At 43.6% G+C, this 24,694-nt stretch overlaps 1 protein-coding gene and 1 pseudogene across 30 annotated transcripts in view; both read right to left on the reverse strand.

Moving 5' to 3' along the window:
• Positions 1–24,694, reverse strand: part of ANK3 (ankyrin 3) — a 639,900-nt gene that overhangs the window by 294,215 nt on the left and 320,991 nt on the right. The gene's annotated exons all lie outside the window — the stretch shown is intronic.
• The window catches only part of LOC149523987 (uncharacterized), a 60,109-nt pseudogene that overhangs the window by 3,999 nt on the left and 31,416 nt on the right, over positions 1–24,694 (reverse strand).

Raw genomic sequence — 24,694 nt, forward strand, 5'->3', positions numbered from 1 at the left:
TAATTCAAACTAGCGGACCGTTTAATTCGAACTAGGTAAACCTCATTTTATAAGGACTAACGCCTAGTTCGAATTAGCTAGTTCGAATTAAGGGCTGTGTCGCCACTTAATTTGAACTAGTGGGAGGCTAGCTCTCCCCAGCTTTCCCTGGTGGCCACTCTGGGCACCACCAGGGAAACTCGTCTGCCCCCCGTCCCGGCCCCGGAGCCCTTAAAGGGACATGGGCTGGCTACGGTGCCCGTGACAGATGCAAGCCTGCCAGCACCCAGCCAGCAGACTCTGCACCTGGCACAGCTCGAGCCAGCCACCCGCTGCCACCCAGCCCTCCGCCTCTTCCCGGGACCAGGCTGGCGGCTCCTGGGAGCCTGCCCAGGTCCGCAAGAGGCGGGTACCCACCTGGTTGAGTGCGGAGATCGTAGGCCTCATCCATGACCTCCGCACTAGGCACAGGAAAGTGGCCGTCTAGGGCAGGATAGCTGCCAGCATGGCCACCCAGGAGCAGGTTTGAAAATCAAGGTGGTCCACTGAGACCCCCAACCCTGAGCCCTGAGCTTAGAATGTCCGTACTGGGTCAGACCAAAGATCCATCTAGCCCAGTAGCCTGTCTGCTGACAGTGGCCAACACTAGGGACCCTGGAGGGGATGGACTGAAACAATGACCAAGCCATTTGTCTCGTGCCATCCCTCTCCAGCCTTTCACAAACAGAGGCCAGGGACACCATTTCTACCCCCTGGCTAATACCACTCCATGGACCCAACCTCCATCACTTTATCTCACTTCTCTTTAAACTCTGTTCTAATTGTAGCCTTCACAGCCTCCTGCAGCAAGGAGTTCCACAGGTTGACTCTTTGCTTTGTGAAGAACAACTTTCTGTTATTAGTTTGAAGCCTGCTACCCATTCATTTCATTTGGTGTCCTCTAGTCCTTCTATTATGGGAACTAATGAAGAACTTTTCTTTATGCACCCTCTCCACACTACTCATGCTTTTATAGACCTCTATCATATCCCCCCTCAGTCTCCTCTTTTCTAAGCTGAGAAGTCCCAGTCTCTTTAGCCTCTCTTCATATGGGACCTGTTCCAAACCCCTGATCATTTTAGTTGCCCTCCCCTCTCCCAGCCTCTCTCTTCCCCTCTCCCATCTCCTTTTCCCAGTTTCCCCGAGTTTTGTTCAATAAAGGGAGTTTCTATTTTTGAACATACGTGTCCTTTATTTTGTACATCAGGAAGGGGGGCTAGGGAGGGGTAAGTGGAAGGAGGTGAGGGAGGAATGGGGTATGAGCCCCCGATGGGGAGGACTGGGGTGGCTCTGTGGGCTTCTCGGGGTGGAAGCTCTCCTGAAGCCCCTTGATTGACCCCCCCCCGGATGGCAGCCTGCGGCAAGTGCAGCCGGGCTGATGGCCGAGTGCTGTGATGTGCTGAGTGTGGGCACTCAGAGCACTCCAAGCCAGGACTGCTTTGCAAGCAGGGAACCCCTGAGAACTGTCTGTCCCGGCTGGGAGTCGGGTCCCTTTAAGCACAGCCCTCGGCTAGCCTGAGGCAGCAGCTCCACACTCTAAGTCCTAATCTGATGCCCTGCCGCCACTGCTTCCGGCCATCCTTAACCTCAGTTCAGGGTCCACTCAGTGTGGACATGCTAGGTCGAATTAGCAAAACGCTAATTAGAACTAATTTTTAAGTCTAGATGCACTAGTTCGAATTAGTACTATAGTGTAGACATACCCTTACTTAGCTGGTTGGTCCCCAGCCTGTAATAATGCTTGGGATTCTTCTGTTCCAAGTGCAGGACTCTACACTTGTCCTTGTTGAACCTCATCAGATTTCTGTGGTTCAAACCTCCACTTTGTCTAAGTCACTCTGGACCCTATCTCTGCCCTCAAGTGTATCTACCTCCCCCCTAGGTTAGTGTCATCTGCAAACTTGCTGAGGGTGCAATCCATCCCCTCATCCAGGTTATTAATAAAGATATTCAACAAAACCAGTCCTATAACCAAACCTTTGGGCACTCCGCTAGAAACTGACCGCCATCCTGGCATCGAGCTGTTGATCACTACCTGCTGGGCGTGGCCTTCTAGCCAGCTTTCTATCCATCTTACCGTCCATTTATCCAATCCACATTCCCTTAACTTGCTGGCAAGAATATTATGGGAGACTGTATCAAAAGTCTTGCTAAAGTCAAGGTATATCACATCCACTGATTTTCCCATGTCCACAGAGCCAGTTTCTTCTTTGCTTTTCTGAAAAGCCCAAATTTTGGCTTTTCATATTCAAAAATGCAGACATCGTTGAGATCCTTTTCCGTAAATAGGCTATCAATCGGGGGGGGGGGGGGGGAGGGGCAGATTTGTTTTTTTTGTTGAAGCCATGGCCAAATCTTTTTGTGGTGCTACTGCATTTAAATGTTTCTTGTTATGATCTTCGAAAAGCAATGAACAAAAGTATTACATGTTTTTATAATGTACCTGCTTGTGATATCTTAACCACTTAAGGTACTTCAAATTTATTTTGGATTTTCTGAACAAAAATGATCGCATTTTCTTTTTACACAAAATTATTATTAAAGTATATTTTAATATTTTAACCTTTCTTGCAGTTTTAATGAGGTAAGCAGTATTTTAATATACATTATTAATATAAATTTTTATTTATAAATTGTTAGTTTTTCTTATGAAATTTTGCGGTAAAAATATTTAAAATATTTTCCACGTTTTTAATTAATATCTCAAAAACGCTTTAATGTAGATATATCAATGAAATTTCATTTGTGCCGTAGCGTAAGTACATGCTATCACTGTTCTACAACATTAATTATTGGGAAGCAACGAGGCTACACGTTACAAGGTTGCAAATAAACACATACTAATCTAACTAGCTAACTAATTCACGCAAGTATGTACTCGCCTAACCTTGGCACAAGGGTGGGAGCAGTCTTCAGTGTTTCCGGATGTCTGATAATTATCTGATTCTTTAATAAAACATATCTCCAAAAAACTTTGTAATTTTGTATCTGTACATTAAATCTTGATTTTGGCCGAAGTGAGAATAACTGTGACATATTACGTAAAGTGGTAAAGTAGATGTTAATATCAATTGTTATACAATCTGAAACTTTTTGGCACCTTTAGGACTTTCTTGCTAAAATATCATTCATTTTGTATTGAAAATGAAAAAAAAAAAAAAAACCTGGAGCAGTGGAGCAGTCAAGATTTTCTGTGCTCCGGCTCTGCTCCAGCTCCGAAGAAAAACCTGCAGCTCCACTGTTCCGCGCTCCAGTTCCGGGCTCTGCTCCAAATCCCTGCTTACCAGTTTGAGGAAAGATAAAAGCTAAATACACATAGGTACTCTTTAGCTAAGAGATGGTTACAAGGAAGACAATAATATCAGTACAGTGTGTAAACGATGAAGAGGGAGCAGTATTATTTAGGATGGGGTAAGGAAGGTAATTACTAGTGGCAATAGAAATCAGGAAAGGGTAGACTTGGATTGAGTTTCAGAAAAACACCCTGACATTGACATCTATGTGACTGTAGAAGTCTCAAAAAAGAAAGTGTCGGAAAGTCCATCACGCAAATGAGCCTCTAGGAAATGTGCGGTAGCAGCCAACACTTACTATTAGAGAGAGATAGACTAGAACCATATCAAATCAGTTTTTCTATCTCTAATCCCTGCAGTTCAACAAGTCGCAATATTACATTTGAAAAATAAAGGAACGATGAATCATTAAAGCAATATACCATGATTTTAATAGCAGGGAAGTTGCATGGAACCTTTCACCTCTGTGTCACAGGTTCAAACCCCTTTCCGGTCCATCATTATGTGGCTGAAGACAATCTGAAGCCTTTGTGCAATGAACGATAGTCGCAATCTGTTCCCTGGTCCCAATGCCCACTTCAGAATTATAACTAGCTGGCATCGCTGTTTGTTATTTCACCTAAGAGCCTGAAAATGGAATGGGCATGGGAAAAAATGATTACTTACCATTTGTAACTTGTTCTTTGAGATGTGTTGCTCATGTCCATTCCACTCAGGTGTGTGCATGCCACATGCCCAAGATCATTGGAGAGTTTTCCCTTAGCAGTACCCATTGGGCCAGCAGGGGAGCCCCCTGGAGTGCTGTCATTATATTGGCACATATATACCCTTGCTGGCCCTCCACAGCCTCAGTTCCTTCTGTCTAGAATCCTCCAACACAGAGGGGTGGGTTGGATTCACAATGGACCCAAGCAACACCTCTCAAAGAACAACAGTTACGCGAGGTAAGTAACCATTTTTTCTTCTTTGTGTGCTTGCTGACAATCAGAAAGGACATTGTCTCAACAACTTGATTACCTGCATCCTGCTTCAAAGACCTTTTAAGACTTCACTTCAAAGAGACTCCTCTGAACTGTCATTCATGCTTAAATTCGACACTTTACATGCAAATTTGAATAAAGACGCTAATTATCTTACCCATTACAAAGATAGCTTCCCCAATTATCACCTCTAATATCACTAGCTCACAGACATTTACCTCCCCCTCTTCCCCCCTCCCACCCTCATTCTGTTCTGAAATTTGATTTGTCGTTTTCATATGTGTTCATTTTTTTAATTGTATCCTTTGGTATATATGGTTGTGACAATTTTCTTCCACTATTTGATCTGAGGAAGTGGGTTTGGCTTTGGAGTCACCTAAGTGGAATAAAAAACAGGACTGTGTAGCACTTTAAAGACCTATTAAACCATCTTGTTAGTCTTTAAAGTGCTACACAGTCCTGTTTTTTATTCTACTTAGGTGACTCCAAAGCCAAACCCATGGATGCAGGGTTGGAGACAGCAGAGAGAGATTGCAACACTGCCCTGTGCACCGCTGCATCATCCCTAGCCTGCTGTGCTATGGCATAGTGGCTTGGAAAAGGGTTCACTGACAACCAGTGGGCTGGCCTGCAGATCTCTATGATGGGCATCTGGGCAGCGAAGGTGGCAGAAGAAACTTGGGCAATAGTTGAATGAGCTGTGATAAGTGGGTATGGAACATGAGCCAGCTCATAACATGACCAGTTGCAGGAAGTGATCCAAGGCAAAATATACTGGGCTGGGGGGACTTATGAAATGGGTTTGTCCTATCCAAATAAAAGGCCAAAGCTCGCCTAATATTTAAGGAGTGCAAAGTCTACTCTGTCCCAGAACCATGGGTTTTCAGGTAAAAGATTGGTAGAAAAATGTCCTGATTAGCATGACAATGAGACAGCACCTTGGGCAAAAACAATGGTGGAGGTGAAGCCTGACCTTATCCTTGAAAAAGACTTTATAGGGAGGATCCACAGTTAGTGCCTGCAGCTCTGAAACCCGGCTAGTGAGGTAATGGCTACGAGGAACAAGGAGGGAGCACGTTGCCATCTGCTTGGAGGGAGGGGCCATGAGTCTTGTGAACACCAGGTTAAGGTCCTGAGGGGGGAAGAGCTAACACACCTGGGGGGTTAACTTGTCCAGCCTTTAAAAGAAGCGATGCACCATAGGGTCTGCAAAAACAGACTTGCTCCAAGACCCTGAGTGGAAAGCCGAGATGGTTGCCAGGTGCACCCTGACCGAGGAGGCAGCAAGGCCTTGCATTTTAAGGTCAAGAAGGTAATCCAAAGGAGCAAGGACATGGGGGGAAACCCTTACCCTCCAACCAAAGCATGAAATGCCTCCACTTTTCCAGGGAAGAGGCCCTCATGGAAAGCTTACAACACCCCAAAAGAACCATCTGAACCCTCTCTGAACATTGCCTCTCCAAGGCAGTCTGCCACGGAGCTTCCACGCCATGAGGTGCAGAATTCAGAGGTTCAGGCAGTGAAGTTGCCGAACTCCTGAGAGATTAAGTACAGGTAAGGGAGAGGGCCACGGGTCGCTCTACCGAGAGATTGAGCAGGGCCAGGAACCTTGCTGGCACAGCCATGCCAGGGCTATTAGGATAACAGAGGCTCGGAACTCCTTGACCCTGAGAATCACTCTGTGAATCAGAGGGAACAGAGGGGAGGCATACAGAAGGCCCAAGGGCCAGAGAACCAGTAGGGCATCTCCTATGGACCCAGGGCTGTGGTTGAAGCGGGAGCAAAAGTGGGGGCACTTCCAGTTGCGACAGGTTGCGAACAGGTCCAGGTGGGGAAATCCCCACTTGCAGAAGATGGACAGAGCCATGTCTACCCTGAGGGAGCATTCATGCCCCTCAAAGGACCTGATGAGACAGTCCACCAGTGCATTCTGTGCTGTGGGAAGGTAGGGGGTCAACGGATAAATGTTGAATAGTAATAGAGATGTAGCCAGCACTTCAAAGACTAACAAGATGGTTTATTAGGTGATGAGCTTTCGTGGTTCAGACCTACTTCCTCAGATCAAATTGTGGAAGAAAATTGATATGACCATACATACCAAAGGGATACAATAATAAAAAAAAAAGTGAACACATATAAAATTGACAAATCAGATTTTAGAACTGAGGAGGAGTGAGGGGAGGAGGTTAGTGTCTATGAGATAATGATATTTGGGGTGATAATTGGGGAAGATAAATGTCGTGAGTGATACACAAATCTCACAAGAGGATGGCTTCCCAGCTCAGGGGATAACCTTTCTGTTTATATTAAATATCACTGCTGTGTTGTCTGTCAAGATCGAAACACACCCGTTTTCGAAGCTGTGGCTTGAAAACACAGCACGTGAGGTGAATAGCCCTCAGCTCCCTGACATTGATATGAAGGGACAGCTCCATGGGAGACCACATACCTTCAGTCTCAGCTCGTATCGGAGGTGTCTGTCACCAGCTGAATAGACAACGAAGGGCTGTGGAATGGCATCCCCTCACTAACTCACACCTGGTGCCGGTGCACCGAAGACGGTAAGGGCGGGCTCCAAGTAAGCTCTATCAGCTCTCACACTGCCTCAAAAAGTGTCTGGTGTGGAAGACAGAGCTATGAGCACAGGCTCCTCCTCCAGGCTACGTTCCCTGGCCACGCTCAACTGGCCACACACAGGCCCAGGAGCAGCAGGCCTTGAGGCCTGTGCAGGCACATCAGGGTGCCCTGACTGAGGGTATACCAAGGGCACGTGCTAAGATGGCGATCTGCCCCCTCTGTCCTCTTCTTAAAGGGCACTGCTGTCTGGGAATGGTGCCGGGTAGAAGGGCATCTCGATGCCATCGAGGCCCCAGAGGACCCTGGTGCCTTCTGCACTGAGGACAGTGCGCTGTAGGACTCCGGTGCCACGTCCACAGATAGTGTAGGTCAGAGCACCAACTCCATCAGGAGTATCTTCAAGCGCAAGTCTCTCTCGCACTGAGTCCGGGGTTTAAAACTACGGCAGATCTTGCAGTTTGCTGGGATATGACCCTCACCCACACGAATCCTGGGGGTCCCCACAGGGCAAAGGCTTAGCACAATCTGCACAGGGCTTAAAGTCAGGAGACCCTGGCATGCCCCAAGGATGGGACAGGGACAGGGACAGAACAGGTGAACCCTGACCCAACACAAACAATAACTAACTCTAAAGATGAAAAAGGATTTAATAACAAACTAAAAAGGGAAAGGAACTTGGAGAACAATGGGACTCAACTAGGTGCTAACTAACTGCAAATACCGCTGGAATCACGCTTGCAGGCAAGCAAGATAGGAGCTCCAACAGCTGTCTTGGCGGTAAGAAGGAATGGCGGGGGTTGTGGGCCAGCAGGGGTATATATTTGTTGCTATAGCAGCGTCATTCCAGGGGGCTCCCCTGCTGGCTAGATGGGTACAGCTAAGGGAAAACTCTCCAACAATCTGTGCACACAGCACATGTATACCTAAGTGGAATGGACATGAGCAAGCACTCAAAGAACTGTATTACCTTCTGTCTCCTAGAGATAGCCCTTCCAAGACAAGCTAACTGATTTGTGGATAGAGCACTTCCATCTGTAGGCTAATGGGACTCACATCTCTAACATGTTCTAAATTTAACACAGCAATATGGGCTTACAAAAATGCATTTTTTTAAAAAGTTCAAATCAAAAGCAAAAAAATCACCCTGTAATGAAAATGAAGATGCTTATGAGCAGAATTAGTATTTCTGATACTTTCTTCAGCTGTTTTCTAACCCAGAATATTTATGTGCCATATTTATGCCTACTTATACAGGCATACCATTGGGGCAAGCAATCAGGGAGAAAACTATTGCAAAGGAATAACAATCAGACCTGGTGTTCCTATATATATATATATATATATATATATATATATATATACACACACAGAGAGAGAGAGAGAGAGAGGTTGGATTATACATCTCTTTGACCACTTAAAATTCCATCATATAATCAAACACGTGTCTCCAATATAGTGCATGCCTCAAATATGCATGCACAATGCCCACTGACTTCAATGGGAGCTGCTGGAGGATAGAAACAAGCCCTTTGTGTGATCTCAAAAGACTGGAACATCTACCAGATGATCTACTTTTTAGTCATAGTCTATCTCATGATCAGCTGGACCAGAATACTGAATACATTGTGGATTGTTTAGCGAGGGAAAAAATAAAGCTACAACAGCACTCTATGTTTCCCAAGGTGTTGTTGATCCATTTGTCTTTAAAAGGAGACACACACAGCATTGCAGAAGAAATGCTGGAAAGTGTAATAACCATATTCAGAAGTCAGCAACACCGCATGTATGTAATTATTTCTGCTGTAGTTACATCTGCTCAGTAGTGACTAGCAAAAAATAATACAAGACAATAACTGATTGCAATGCGTATATGTAATTTTTTTTAAATACACACATAGAAATGGATACATGTCCCAATCACAAATTCATACATTTTTACACAATTCTCCACATAAACACACAATTACTGGAGATCCTCGCAATTCACAAAATCGCTCTGCATATTTGCAAGGATCTCCTGTCTCAGTGGAGCTGGGAGCTGCAGTGAATTCGGAAGCCACAGGGAACTCTACATGGGTGCTAGAAGCTGTGGGAAACTCACTGAGGCTCCTGGCAGCTGAGCTGAGTTCCCCATGGCTCCTGGTCCTCACAGCGAGTTCCCCCCAGCTCCTGGGAGTAGGGGTGAATTTGGGAGACACAGGGAACTCATTGTGGCTGCCGGCAGCTGTGGTGAGTTCCCAATGGCTGCCAGGAGCCACAGTGAGCTCTTCGTGGCTTCCAATCCCTGAGATGAGTTTGGGAGCCACACCAACTTCACCACAAGGTCCAAGAGCCACAGCCTCCAATATTTGTGGATTTTGCAATTCTTGGTGGGGCCAGAAATATATTCGCCATGAATGGTGAGGGTTTCCTGTATCGCAAAACTTTCAAAATTTGGAAAATAGTTAATTCTAACCTCCTCACTCCCGAATTAAATATCAAAACACCAAAAATTGAGTATTATCCTTATGTTCCTCCCATCAGACATATTAAAGAACAGTTTGTTCAATACTAACTAGTCATTGATAAGGATAAAGCTTGAACCATGTGGAGAAGGACTTAATATGTTCTATGTGCAGCATTTCAATTCTGTAACTGAATTCAGTAGAACTTAACTGCTGCATACTTCTAGTGTTGAATTCCACCCTAAGTCTGTATACGAGACCTATGAACCTGCTCTGATATAGTCTCTGCTTCAATCATCAGATAAATGATCTCCCAAAGCAAAGGAGAAAGAAAACAAAAATGCCCTCTCTCAGTTAAACCAGGGGCAGATGAGGTGGCAGGCTTGGGATGGGGCAGTCCTAGACGTTGGGGAAGGAAGAGGGAGGGAAGCATCCCCAGCCAGCTCCTTTCATCTGCTTCATGATTCTGTCTCTTTTCAGTATTTTTTTTAGAAGCAATCCCATTCAAGGCACATCCCACGTTTCTGGCACAACCAAATCCTTACTTTGCCTTAGCTATGATAGAGGAAGCTGTATGACAAATTAGATGGTCCTCGATCTTACAGCAGGGCTACTCAGCACGCGGCCCATGGGCTGCATGTGGCCCATAGCCCATTGTTTGTGACCCGTGGTACAGTTTGGGTTTACACAGGGCTCAACACACAGCCCACGGGTGGGAGCCAAAGCAAAAGAGTAGTCAATATAATGGTCTTCTGTTGATATGCATTTTAGTAGTAAAATTCCTGGACTGTCATTGCTCATTAAAAGTGCTGTCATATGGGTGGAAATCAAATAAATATTGCATTTTATTAATATCAGCAGAACTGACTTGTATGGGGCCTGTGTGTTGTGTAGTCTTGCCTTACATGCCCGTCAGTGTGAAAGACACTATTTGCATATATTTGCATATATATATATATATATGAAATAACACTTTAGTTGCAACTCTCGGCATGTGCTGTGAGTATATCTGTGGCCCCTGGGGCTTCCAAAGTTGAGTAGCTCTATCTTACCGTTTAGGTCAGGGGGAGTGCTTGAATAGACAGACACACATAGGCAGACAGACAAACACAAACTCTCTCAAATATATAGTTGAATACATTGCTTTGTAACCAAAATGCACAATATTGTCTATAGCAGTAACATTTAGCAGCATGTTGCTGATTTTCATGCACTGAGTTGGCTTTCAGTTTATAGACTCATAGACTTTAAGGTCAGAAGGGACCATTATGATCATCTAGTCTGACCCCCTGCACAGTACTGGCCACAGAATCTCACCCACCCCTCCTAGAATAATCCCTCTCACCTATATCTCAGATATTGAAGCCTTCAAATACTTCAAAGACCACAAGATGCAGAGAATCCTCCAGCTGTGATCTGTACCCCAGGCTACAGAGGAAGGCGAAAAATCTCCGGGGTCTCTGCCAATCTACCCTGGAGGAAAATTCCTTCCCGACCCCAAATATGGCAATCAGCTAAACCCTGAACATGTGGGCAAGACTCACCAGCCAGACACCCAGAAAGTTCTCTATAGTAACTCCTATCATCCCTCCATTGACCTATTTCCCACTGATAATGAATAGTCAATTAGTTACCAAGATCATGTTATCTTATCAAACCATCCCCTTCATAAACTCATCTAGTTTAATCTTGAAACCAGATAGATCTTTTGCCCCCACTACCTCCCTTGGAAGGCCGTTCCAGAACTTCACTCCTCTAATGGTTAGAAACCTCCGTCTAATCTCAAGTCTAAACTTCCTACTAGCCATCTTATATCCATTTGTTCTTGTGTCCACATTGGTATTAAGCTTAAATAATTCCTCTCCCTCCCTGGTATTTACCCTTTTAATATATTTAGAGTGCAATCATGTCCCCCCTCAGTCTTCTTTTGGTTAAGGTAAACAAGCCAAGCTCCTTAAGTCTCCTTTCATAAGACAGGTTTTCCATTCCTCAGATCATCCTAGTGGCCCTTCTTTGTACCTGTTGCAGTTTGAATTCATCCTTCTTAAACATGGGAGACCAGAACTGCACACAGTATTCCAAATGGGGTCTCACCAATGCCTTGTATAATGGCACTAACACCTCCTTATCTCTACTGGAAATACCTCGCCTAATAAATCCCAAGACCATATTAGCCTTTTTCACGGCCATGTCATAATGGCGGCTCATAGTCATCCTATAATCAACCAGGACTCAGAGGTCCTTCTCCTCCTCTGTTACTTCCAACTGATGTGTCCCCAGCTTATAACTAAAATTCTTGTTATTAATACCTACATGCATAACCATACACTTCTCACTATTAAATTTCATCCTATTGCTATCACTCCTATTTACAAGATCATCCAGATCTTCCTGTATGATATCCCGATCCTTTTCTGAACTGGCAATAGCTCCCAACTTTGTGTCATCTGCAAATTTTATCAGGACACTTCCACTTTTGGTGCCAAGGTCAGCAATAAAAAGATTAAATAAAATTGGCCCCATAACTGATCCCTGAGGAACTCCGCTAGTAACCTTCCTCCAACCTGACAGTTCACCTTTCAATATAACCCACGGTAGTCTCCCCTTTAACCAGTTGCTTATCCACCTCTCAACTTTCATATTAATCCCTATCTTTTCCAATTTAACCAATAATTCCCCATGCGGTACTATATCAAATGCCTTACTAAAGTTAAGGTAGATTAGATCCACTGCATTTCCTTTATCTAAAATATCTGTTACTTTCTCAAAAAAGGAGATCAGGTTGGTTTATAGTTTTATAACAAAACTGAAAAATTGATGTTGAATATTTGCTGAGAAAATTTTCAAAACATTTAGAATTACATAGAATAACAATCAAGAGACTATTTGTGAATGTGAACTTTTCTTCAAGATTTAAGAACATTGCTTCTGCAGTTTGGATTTTCCACTCATGGATTTTACTTGCAATCAGTAGAATGCTTACTGTTTCATGAAGAGTCAATGTAGTTCTGGAGTTGTTAGAAATAAGGCTTAGAATTGTTTGGGAGCCTTATATGAACTTTAGTACTTAGATATAATTTAAACAAAACAATATCCTGTATCTTCAAATTAAAAATCAGACAAAAATGTCCTTTTAAAATAAGAATGTTAAGAATGGACATATTAAAGTCCAATCAAAGTTGCATCTAGCCCAGCATTCGGTCTTCTAACGGTAGCCAATGTCAGCTGCCGCCGGGGGAACAGGTAATCCATCCCAACACCCATTACCGGCTTCTGACAAACAGAGGCTAAGGTCACCATCCCTGCCCATCCTGTTACAGGTGACCTATCTATTACAAGTTGGATCACAGATGTCATCCGCTATGCTAATCATACCAGTGAGCCAACCTACCCACTGTCTGGGAAATAATATGCTCTCCCTCAGGGCCAAAAGCTCTGGTCTCCTCCAGCAAAGCCACAGGGTTGGAGGAACATCCCACCCCAACAGAGAAACACAGATGCTGGACCAGCTCTGTTCGGGGGGCAGAGGGAGGTTCAGTTATACAGCCTTTGACTGCATCTAGGAGCACCACCATTAAAAGTGTTTTTATTAAGTGTGCTCATCTCAGGTGTGGCTCCACAGAGCCCTCACCCTTTCCCATACTACAGCCCCCTGCTTCTGCCCAGCAAAAATGAAGGACTGTCAGGGAGAGAGAGTGACAGAGGGAAGGGGGAACAGAGTGAGCAGGGGGCTGGGCTTGATAACCTCTGAAAGTCCCTTCCAATTCTAGGATTTTCTGATTCCGCCCAGGCAACAAATGGTTGTTGTGTACAAGCAGAAAAATACCTTCCCAAATAAATCACACACAAAGATACCTTGATGCTTCGCTTCTGATTTCTCCAGGCCAAACTAGGCTAACAAATTGCTCTCTGTTTATATGTCTGCTGGTGGGAATGAGTGAAGAGGTGTGCTCTTTACTTTCTTTGTGAAATATCAAATATTAGGAACATGGGCTCTGTACTGCCTTGCAACCTGGCCCCATCCCCAAGCTCACATCTCTAGCCCAGTGCCTGCACCCCCTTCCTGCAACCTAACCCTCAGCCCTGAGGCCCTCTCCAAACCTGGAGCTCTCCCCCTCTTATGCCCAGCCCCCCAAAGCCTGCACCCCTTGTCACAGCTCTTGAACTCCAACCTTCTGTCCCCGCCCTGAGTCCCTGAAACCCAGCCCAAAATATAGCCTGAGCCAGAACTCATATAAATGGGGGCACATAAGAAAATTCATTCTGCTCAGAAGTGGAAAAAACTAGAGGGAACACAGATGAACTCTAAACTAAATTACTGCAATGCCTCATCATGCAAGCTTTTCCAGGTCATGGGGGTTAGGTCCATCAATGGCTATTAGCCAGGATGGGTAGGAATGGTGTCCCTAGCCTCTGTTTTTTCTGTAAATGGGTGACAGGGGAGGGATCACGTGAAGATTACCTGTCGTGTTTCCTCTCTCTGGGGCACCTGGTATTGGCCACTGTTGGCAGACAGGATGCTGGGCTAGATGAACCGTTGGTCTGACCTAGTATGGCCATTCTTATGTTCTTATGTTTTAAGTTAATCTTAATACCAGCCACTTATTAACACAGAAACTTAATAAATGGGGGACGGGGGAGGAGAGCCTTAAGCAGATCAAAGTCAATGACTATATTTGGAAATATATTACTTGTATGCATTATGAGAAGCATTTATATGGCACATATCACCAGGGAATCAGAGCTTTCGCAAACATTGTGAATTAAGACTCAACACTGCAGTTGGAAAGTATTATTTCTAATGAACAGATAGTGAACTGAAGTCTAAAGAAGTTAAATATCTTGCTCAAGATCACACTGGAAGTCTGTGGCAGAATGGGAAACCAAAATCTTGTGTCTATCCTCAAGCTCCATTGCTCTGAGCAGTCAATATACTGCAGATTATAGAATTTTTACAGCTATTTTCTGACAGACTCAGGAGATATAAACCATTTCTTTTTCTACTACTCTAAACATGTATTTCTTGGCACAATGTATCAGACTCTTCAATAATCCATACCAGAAGTTATTAAGTAGATGGTATTATTGACCTAGCGTCACATTCTTCTTCTTAATGTAATAAAAATGTAATTATCATAACTTTGCCTTAAGAATGACCAATTAATCAATCTAGCAATAAAATAAACAAACCCACCCACCACACAGGAATTAGGTTCTCATTCTGCAAACAACACATTTGTGCATGCTCATTGTTATGGCTCCCTCATGCTTTATGAAAACTGACTTATGAATATGCATAACTCAAAGAAGCGTTATACAAAACAGATCATGTAACGTGCCTCTGATCAGCGATTTTTTCAGCAGTACCATTTCCCCCTGGGCCATGAACATGCTCTGCCTGCCTAAGAAATTGTAAGTGTATAAGCAGCACATGCATGGTCCAGGTACCTCAGTTCCTTCTCTACAATGGACGAGTGTCATATCCGGAGAAGAGGGGAGCAGGGCGGATGGTAGAGTATCCAGAGGGACACTCATCTTGAAGAACATCTGTTACTGCACAGGTGAATAATCTTGTCTTCTCCTGCAAGAGATGTCCCTGAGGGTGCTCCATTCAGGTGACCGTAAGCACTGTCCCATAGGACGGTAGGGGATTCGGATCAGGTTGGAAGGCTGTGGACAAAACAGCTCTGCCCATTCTAGAGTCAGCTGCGGTGTCCTGTAGCAGGGCATAGTGTTGTGCAAACATAAGATTCGATGCCTATGTGGCTGTCTTGCATATGTCAACAAGGGGAAAATTGCGTAGGAAGGTAGTGGATGTGGAGATTGAGCATGTAGAATGTGCTGATGGAACCAGGAGGCAGGACTTGTTTGTGCTGGTAGCACAGGTGTATGCTGTTGGCTATCCATTTAGACTGTCTCCACCATGCCACAATCTCTGGAAATTTCAATCTTCAAGCAGAGACTAAGAGCTTCAGAGTCCTTCGGAACGGTTTATTCTATTTAGATAGAATGACAGTGCCCTGCGTGAATTTAGTGTGTGCATGGTGGACTCAAAAGTGGGGGTTGGACTCTAGAACCTACTGAGATCTCCTGCAACCCTAGGATTGTATGAAATTGTTGGTGTGAGGTTTTAGGAAGAATGTTGGGAAGTGAATAGATTCATTTAAATGGAAAGAAGAAAGTACTTTGAGTAGAAATTTTGGTATGTACAAAGCATAAACTTTATCTTGAAAGAAAGTGGAGGGTCTGCCAGGAGAGCTCCAATCCTCTCAACCTTCCTGCAGAGCAGGAGAGGTGTAAGACAGAGAATGTGGCCAAAGGCTCAAAGGGTTGTGCATGAGTGCATTAAGGACAAGATGTAGGTCCCAGGGATGCGTTGCTGGTCTGATATCGGGGCACAGTGTCTGGATACCCTTCATACATCTTTTGGTGATTGGATGTGCAAATACTGTGGCATTATCGACCTGATGGTAGAATGTGGAGATGGCAATAAGATGGACCTTGATGCAGTTGATAGAGAAGCCTGTGGATTTAAGTTCCAGTAAATAATCAAGGAGGGTATGTCTACACTACCCCGCTAGTTCGAACTAGCGGGGTAATGTATGCATACCGCACTTGCTAATGAAGCCCGGGATTTGAATTTCCCGGGCTTCATTAGCATAAGCGGGGAGCCGCCATTTTTAAATCCCCGCTGCTTCGAACCCCGTGTAGCGCGGCTACACGGGGCTCGAACTAGGTAGTTCGGACTAGGGTCCTATTCCGAACTACCGGTACTCCTCGTGAAACGAGGTGTACCGGTAGTTCGGAATAGGCACCCTAGTCCGAACTACCTAGTTCGAGCCCCGTGTAGCCGCGCTACACGGGGTTCGAAGCAGCGGGGATTTAAAAATGGCGGCTCCCCGCTTATGCTAATGAAGCCCGGGAAATTCAAATCCCGGGCTTCATTAGCAAGTGCGGTATGCATACATTACCCTCCTAGTTCGAACTAGGAGGGTAGTGTAGACATACCCGGACTGAATGAAGAGGAGCAGAGATTGGGGAGTGTGACAGGGCATCGTCCCCACACTGGCCCTTTAAGGTTAAAACCCAGCCCTGGAAGAAGGCTAAGACAGCAATGCCCTACAGCTAAGACAGGTACTAGCTAATTAGGGCCCAGTTGAGTGGGGTATTAATAAAGGCTCCTGGAAGGGAGGAGACAGACTCACTCTTACTCTAGTTGGGGAACAGAAGGGACCTGGCTGCCAGGGAACCTAGAAGCTTCCTGACTTAGAGCAGGGCTGGGAAAGCCCTGACAAGGCAAGTTCCCAGGCTGCAGTGCCTAAAGCAAAGCCTGAAGCTACTAGAGCTGCAGAGAGGAAGCCAAGGTAGGAAATGGCAGCAGGTCCACACTCCCTTGCCAATGATGAGTGGCCATGTCAGACTGCAGTTTGCCCCTAAGGAAGAAGCTATATGATGACTGGCAGTGGGTCACTGAGGCAAGATGGGCATAGGGGGTTGGTGGTCCCAGTGCCAGTGCTGGGATTACTGAGGAAAAAATGATCATCCTGAATTTTTGCTTTTGTACATATTTGTTCAGACCCTGGAAGTCTAGACCGGGTCGCAATCCTCCATTTTTCTTTTCCATTTAGAAATAACAGAAATAAAACCTCTTCCCCTTGTGCTGAGTAGGTACTGGTTCTATGGCTCTGAGGTGGATAAGGCATTGCACCTCTGAATGGAGTAACAGCAAATAAAAAAGGGTTCTTGAATGAAGGGGGATGGGGTGGTGCTGGTTGGAGGCAGAAATGTGAATAGAATGGTATACTCTGATTGAATGATCTCCAAGACCCCATGGTTTGAGGTTATAGCTTTCCATTTGTGGAAGAACAGTTGTAAATAGAAGGTGAAGGATGGGTCGGTAACTGTAAGCACTGGGGAGGGTAGATAGTTGTCAATGCTCTTGACTAATGCCTCAAATTTGCTTATTGGAGGCTGCAGCTTGGGTGACCCAGAAGGTGGAGGAGGGTGTCTTTGGGTTCTGGGTCTCTGGTACTATTGGTAGCAAGTATCATATTGTTGAAAGCTATGCTTGATGAGAGTAAAAGGGGTATTGCTGTCATTTGTAGGGCTAATACCTGTATTGTTTCTTTTTTAGCATAGGTGTTTGTATGGATCTCAGGGTTGCTAGAGAGTCCTTCATGGAGTGGAAGACCTCATTGGTATTGGCAGCAAAGGGTTTGTGACTGTCAAATGGGAGATCGCTATCATAGCATGGATTTCCCGTGGGAAGGTGGAAGGTGAAAACCAAGATACATGATGTATGACAACCGTTGTGGCCACGGACCTGGCAGCTGTGTCTGCAATATCTATTGTGGCTTGGAGAGCCATGCGGGATATTAATTTACCTTCAGAAATCAGTCTCCTTTCTTGAGGGACGTCATCAATAAAAGTTTGTATTTTGAGTAGTTTCTGTGATCATATTTCACTAATAGCTCTGAGTAACTAGCCATCCTGAACTGCAAGGTAGGGGAGGAGTACACTTTACACCCAAAGGCCTCCATCCTTTTATTATCTGTGTTGGATGGATGGTCTTAAATTTTTCCTGTTGGTCTTCCTTGTTCTGATTAGCTGCTTCCATTACTAGCAAGTTGGGAGCAGGGTGTGTAAAGAGGAATTCGGTGTCCTTAGAGGGAATGAATCATAGAATATTATAATCGGAAGGGACCTCGAGAGATCAAGTCCAATTCTGTGCCCTCATGGCAGGGCCAAGCACCATCTAGCCCACCCTGATAAATTTCTGTCTAACTTGCTCTTAAATATCTCCATCAATGGAGATTCCACAACTTCCCTAGGCAATTTATTCCAGTGTTTAATGACCCTGACAGTTAGGAAGTTTTTCCTCATGTCCAACCTAAACAGCCCTTGCTTCAATTTAAGCTCATTGCTTCTTCTCCTATCATCAGAGACCAAGTAGAACAATTTTTCTCCCTGCTCCCTGTAACACCCTTTTAGATACTTGAAAACTGCTATAATGTCCTTTCTCAGGCCTCTATTTTCTAAACTAAAGAAGTCCAATTCTTTCAGTCTTCCCTCATAGCTCATGTTTTCTACGTCTTAAATCATTTTTGTTGCTCTTCTCTGGATCTTCTCCAATTTTTCCACATCTTTCTTGAAATGCGGTGCCCACAACTGGACACTGTCAGTCCCCGTAATACACGAGGTTCGAAGGGATGCCGGAAAGGATGAGACCACAACTGGGGGTTTCAAAAAGCACAAACTGATTTTATTTTGATGGCGCCAGACAATCATCAGAACAAAAATTAAACAGATTGACAGACAACACAAAACAATTCCCTGAGGCTTTTCTAAATCACAATAATTTCCAATAACTGCCCAGGGGTTAGGAACAGTTGAATTAACACTGGTATTGTCCATAGGGCTGATTATTTACACAACTTTATACAAGGAAACAGTAAAAAACCTAAACCACAACTATTTATAAACTAACTTAGTAACTTTTTAGCCACTGTCACTTGACAAGCAATAAGGACAACTAAAAAATCAATTAGGATAGGGATGATGGCAGAGCAGAGTAGATCAAAAGAATGGCTTCTTATGTCTTGCTCACAACACTCCTGATAATGCATTCCTGAATCACATTTGCTTTTTTTGCAACAGCGTCGCACTGTTGACTCATATTTAGTTTGTGTTGCACTATGACCCTTAGATCCCTTTCTGCCATACTCCTTTCCTAGATAGTCACTTCCCATTCTGTATGTGTGAAACTGATTGTTCCTCCCTAAGTGGAGCACTTTGCATTTGTCCTTCTTAAACTTCATCCTATTTACCTCAGACCATTTCTCCAGTTTGTCCAGGTCATTTTGAAGTACGCATGAATGTAACCATGTAACCTCCAAAACAGTTGCAACCCCTTCCAGCTTGGTATCATCTGCAAATTTAATAAGTGGACTCTCTATGCCATTATCTAAATGGTTTATGAAGAAATTGAACAGAACCAGGCCCAAAACAGACCCCTGCGGAACCCCACTTGGACCTGACAGCTGTGTCCGCAACTGTATCCTTCCAGCCTGACTGTGAACTATTAATAACTACTCTCTGAGAACGGTTATCCAACCAGTTATGCACTGACCTTATAATAGCCCCATCTAGGTTAAATTTATCTAGTTTATCGATAAGAAGGTTATACAAGACCAGACTAAATGTTTTACTGAAGTCTTTACTAAAGTCTAGGTATACCAATGAAGTATTTCCAGTCCATGCGCTTGCTTGTGGGTATGATGGAGACAGGTGCCTGCCATATGCCATATCATTTGTGAAGGCTTCCAGGAAACCTCCACTTGCTGGGAACATCTAAGATTGAACAGGAGGAAGGACTGGGCCCAAGCCAGGACTCTGCCTAGCTTGGGAGGGATAATCAGAACACTGTCAGGATACGAATTTGCATGTAACCATTTTCTCAGTGTAGTAACTAGCATGTTTTATTTTTTATTATCACTTTAGCTTAGTACAGTGGTGGGCAGCTGCCACTATATTTACCTGCACTTCAACAGATATGGGTGATCTCAGCTCCCACTGGTCAAGAATGGTGATCCTCCGTACCTGCAGAGGCAGCAGTAAATATGGTGGTCCAGGGGCCAGCCAGAGGATAACCCTGGCAGACTAGATCCAGCCCACAGGCTGATATTTGCCCACACCTGGCTTAGTAGCTTATTTTGATGTGTCTGTTTTTACTTACATTCACTTACATCCTACTTTTGGACATGCTAGGAATTTTAAAATGTATCATTTTTATACACAGTTCACCCAAATAGCTCTGTCCTCCAACTGGAGTGTGACATCTGAGCTGTTCCAGCTCAAAGAGCTTAATTTTTTTAATCTGTCTCTCATAAAATGATCCAACAGAATGATCTCAAACCTAAGAGAGATGCTCTGAATTTCAGTTCACATGCATCTCAAACACATGCATTAACAATCCATATATTTTAAAAAAAATCCCCCTCCTTATTTTTTAAGTTTATACTATTAAAACATCCCATTTTCTCACTTTAAACATGTTGTCCCTGAGGTTAAATAGCATAATAAAATAAGAGGTTTCTGCTACCATTCTAACGGTGACTATATTTTGGGTCTTTTCTTTTGTCTCCCTTGTCAGTATGATCAGAGCTCCAAAACTGACAGTGAAGTTCGTGGTTATATATGATGCAAAATTATCAAGCTATAAATCCAGCCATTTCTGATACTATCCTCTAGAGACCCCAAAGTCACGAAGGGCATGTCTACACTAGGAAATTATTTTGAAATAACTGAATTTGAAATAAACACTCCTGAAATAGCTATTTTGAAATTGTGCATCCACACTACAGGAAAGCCTCAAAATTAGTCTGAGGAAGGTTCCATTAATGTGGACATACTACCTCTACTCAGAGGCTAAGAATGCACTGGGGAGTAATTACTTTGAATGACTCTGGGGAGTAGTTATTTTGAAACAGCAGCAGTGGAGTGTCCACACGACCACTATTTTGAAATAACTATTTTGTAATAAGTGTTATTCCTTGTGGAAAGCATGAGTTATTAGTTTGAAATAACTAGCCCATTAATTTGAACAACAGGCACAGTAGTGTGGACATTCCACTTGTTATTTTGAAATAAGGGGAGTTATTTCAAAATAATTCCCTAGTGTAGACCAGGGCTAATATAACTCAGGGACTGTTTCCTTTTTAAAATGATACAAGAATTTCTTTGAAAAGGACAATTATAGCCCTCATCAGAGTATTTTGAAATACATATTAAAAATAATCAGAAGAATGTGATTTTACTTGTTTTTATATAGATATAGATATGAAGAGAAAATACTTTTAAAAAATGATAAAATAATTTCCTTCAAAAGGACAATCATAGCCCAGATCAGACTATACTAAAATACATTTTAAAAATAAATATCAGAATGTGATTTTACTTTTTACATAGATACAGAGATGAAGAGAAAATACTGTCTTTAATATGCGTAAAACCCACTGTGACTACAGATGGAATTTCTATGGTTCACCTAGTGTTTGTCTGGTTTAATGAAGACAATAAATTACATAACACAGTACCTTCATTCTATACTGCATACAGTACAGTGTAGCAGCAGTAGCTACATTTCTACAGGGCATCTGTGGGTTACAAATATTTCCCTTTTTTCCCTGGTTTATTATATTCTCCATGATTTACTCAAATATGAAACAATCTTCAAAATGAATACATTAGCTGAATGGAGAGACATCTGATCGGGGCAATTCTCTCTCTCTCTCTCTCAAAGAACAGAAGAATTCTTTTTCTGGGTGCCATGCAATCTAAGAGATATAGCCTTATCTCACAGGAAATGATGTTATGGTTACAGGCTGAATAAGAAATTAGGTCTGAATTGAACTACCTCAGCAGTACCAGGATTAATAAGATTCTCTTTGAAATCCAGATGCATGTGTGGATTCTAATCAACCTTGTTTAAAACGTATGATCCTGGTTAATTGTTCATTAATTCCACCATGTTATTTGTTCATAGATTACACCCTACACAGAATGAATGTTTGGGAGATACTCTCCAGCAGTGGAAATTAAAATAGATAATAACTATGATTTTAAATCTTAGTTACTTTAGGCTTAAATCCATTTGACAAGACAATTTTGAAGGGTTTCAAAACAGACATACTGACCACTGGAAAACAATTTTAATATCATCAGGAATTTTAGATCCAATTTAATTTTTAAGTTTAATATATAATACAATTGTTCATACAGTATATAGTATGCATACTAGGGATGTTAGCATATACTCATTTAAAGGATTAACTGATAAGCCTGAGCTTATTGGTTAACCCTAATGACTACACGCACTCCCCACCTTGCTTCCTCTGTATCTCAGTTCTCTGTGCCGGTTCCCATGGAGCTGCCTGTCCCCACTCCATCCGTGCAATGCTGCTTTTGAGTGTGGACGGTGAGAGAAAGACCGTCCACACTCAAAGGCAGCATTGCATGGGTGGAGAGGTAGACGCCAGTACATGTGTGCCAGCTCTGCAGAGCTACCTGCCCATTCCCTTGCTGCTTTCCACAGGTGCAGTGGCGGGGGGAGGGCAGGTGGGCTTAAGCCAGATCCCTACAAGCACCAGCTTTGTGGAGCTGCCTCCCGTGTCCCCCCCCCCACCCCGCACTGCTGCCTCTGTATCAGTGGGCCTGGGCTTGCCTGCAGACAGAGGCTGCTCTGTGGGATGGCAGAGCAGCCTCTATCACCGAGGAGCTCAGGCCCCTGCAGATAGAGGCTGTCGCCATCCTGCATTGCTGCCTGTAACACAGAAGCAGCAGTGTGGAGTGGCAGGGGACTCCCCGGGAGTGGGGCTGGGAGCACACCGGCTGCTGGCCCCACCCCCAGGGACCACTGAATAACTGTGTAACCACTAAGGTTTGGTGCAGTTACATTATTATATTAAACAACATCTAACATCCCTAACGCATAGTGTATTTCTTGTTTTACAGAAAACATTGTATGGTGAGCTTTTTATGAACATGGAGTAGGGATGTGAATGGTTCACCAGATAACTGGTAAGCCTCACCCATTAAGGGTTAATGGTGGGGGCTGGAGCAACTCCCCACCCCACTAGCCCCATGGGGCCCTCTGCAGGCATACACAATCCAGTCAGCCAAGAATAGCCCAGCGGTAGCAGGACTAGCCCATCTTCGGTGCACTACAGGCAGGGGCTCTCCAGACAGCCGGAGCAGCTCCTGTCTGTGGAGGAAAGGGTTGCTCCAGCCCTCTCTCCTCCCTGTTTAACCAGTTAACTGGTTAAACACTACATTTATCTGGTTAACCAATTACATGGGATTTTACATCCCTAATATGGAGGATGATATAACTGAAAAAAATAGGGAATGCATATGCAAATTGATTTGCCAACAGAATCTCTTGTTGTTTAACTAATGACATTAGCTTTGGGACTGATCTTTACAGCTCTTTGCACATGGAACTCTCATGAATATATTTTAATGGGTGAATTGAATAAGAATTGTTTGGAAAATCTTGGACTAGTTGAGCATGTAAAACACGCTCTTGAAAAAAAGAGGTAAACAGTCAGCATCTCTCTTCTCTTGACAGACAAAACACACATTCTATTTTCAATTATTATTATTATTATCATTACTGATTGAAACATATGTAAAATATATTCATGAATGAAAAACCTACAGTATAAAATAATGATTAGAGTTAATGGAGACACATGTGTTGCTTCTGTATTTTAGTACTGTACATTATTGAATGTATATCACCCATTTTACAAGACAATGCGCATTGCTACGTGACAAAAAATACACTCAATAAAAATGACTATAAGAACATATTAACTCTTGTGTTATTTATGTGAGTCTCCAGAGGAAAAAATGAGTCCAGAAAGGCTTTATATAACTCCCACCAAAGAGGCTACATATTTCATGGAATCTGAAATCTGAGTACAAAGTATGCAATATAGTTGTAGCCATGCTGGTCTCATGCTATTAGGGAGACAAGGTAGGTGAGATAATTGTTCTTTTTGAAGCAACTTCTGTTGGTGAGAGAGAGTCGCTTTTGGACTGCACAGAGCTCTTCTGCAGTATCATCATGAAATGCAAGGTGGAACAGACAGTATGGCTGAACTCCATTCATAGAGACATAATTGCTAGCATCCACTAAAGAAGATGTAGCATTAAGTTAGTCCTCAGCCCCGGCTCCCCCTGCCTGCCAGACAGAGACGACTCTGGACCAGCCCTGGCTCGCTCTCCCTGGCTATCAGTGGCAGGAGACGGGCACGGCAAGCAAGCCCCCTCCACCTCCAACCACTGGGGAGGAAGGAGGCCAGGGTGTGGCAGCCCCTGTTCATGAGCACTGGGGAAAGCGGAGGGGGGAGCAAAGCTGGGAGAGGAAAAGGGAGAGAAGGAAAGAGGGAAGAAAAAATTTGAGAGAGAGAGATTATATTGCTATAAATTGAACATAAAGCACACAAAATGACATATCATACTAAACAATAACACTGCTCTACAGCCAAAATGCTTCTGAAATAAATGTAGTTTACTAATTCTGGGTCACTGAGAATGAAAATGATGCTTAAAATTGTTGATTGGCTCTAGTTTTCAAGATATGCTATTGGGTCAGTATAAACGACCCTTGACTTGCGAATGGAGGAGGAGAAGTGAGTTATAAAGGGAAGGGATCTCAATTTAAACCAGAAAGGACTAAAATAATCTTTGACTGGATCTATGAATAAATCTATGACTGGGTTTGGACAGTGCTTGCTTTTTAGGCAAAGCAATGAATGATGCAATCAGAAGCCGGTATTGCGTCATACATGATATGAATTGCATCATGTTATTCCTA

This window comes from Pelodiscus sinensis, chromosome 8 (assembly GCF_052426305.1).
Source record: "Pelodiscus sinensis isolate ZL-2025 chromosome 8, ASM5242630v1, whole genome shotgun sequence".
Classification (NCBI taxonomy): domain Eukaryota; kingdom Metazoa; phylum Chordata; order Testudines; family Trionychidae; genus Pelodiscus; species Pelodiscus sinensis.